The sequence below is a fragment of the Limulus polyphemus genome, unplaced genomic scaffold (genome assembly GCF_000517525.1).
Source record: "Limulus polyphemus unplaced genomic scaffold, Limulus_polyphemus-2.1.2 Scaffold38, whole genome shotgun sequence".
Taxonomy (NCBI): domain Eukaryota; kingdom Metazoa; phylum Arthropoda; class Merostomata; order Xiphosura; family Limulidae; genus Limulus; species Limulus polyphemus.
The window spans coordinates 1,563,855-1,564,391 of NW_013665648.1; the positions used below are offsets into that span (position 1 = coordinate 1,563,855).

Here is a 537-nt window from a genome sequence, read left to right on the forward strand (position 1 = left end):
TAGAATAGAAGGATAAAGACAGCCTGTATTAACCTTACTGTTATAAACAGTAGCTAGAATGGTAGGATAAAGACAGCCTGTATTAACCTTACTATTATAAACAGTTACTAGAATGTTAAGATAAAGACAGTAATGAGGCTAATAGGACGATGAAAGATAAACTTTACTGACTACATGTGAAAATCTATGAAACCTAAATAACATAAAGTTTAAAAATGTGCACACAAGCTCATTAAGAAGCCAAACTTTGAAAATATGAATTCATTATACACGTTTCTGTATCGAATATAGACATTCTAATTAATATTAGTCAAGTATATTTAAATTAGAAATACGAATTTAGTATAAAACAAAAGAAAACTATTGTTATCTGACATGAAACGTTCAAGAGGGTGTTTACAGTAAACGTTATTTGTTCTCACTTCTTACAAACGGTGTTAAGAAAATAACGTTGATTTGTTAGCTCGGTTTCAGAATGGCGTGTTAGTTACTGGGCAAGCACGTTCTGAAAAGCCTTATTATTGGAGTTAAAAGCCG

At 30.9% G+C, this 537-nt stretch overlaps 1 long non-coding RNA gene across 1 annotated transcript in view; it reads right to left on the minus strand.

Moving 5' to 3' along the window:
• The window catches only part of LOC111086295, a 9,999-nt gene extending 9,877 nt beyond the window's left edge, over positions 1-122 (minus strand). Inside the window, exon 1 of the long non-coding RNA XR_002611024.1 lies at positions 88-122. This is a non-coding gene — a long non-coding RNA (uncharacterized LOC111086295). The remainder of the gene's footprint in view (positions 1-87) is intronic.
• Positions 123-537: the final 415 nt, after the last annotated feature.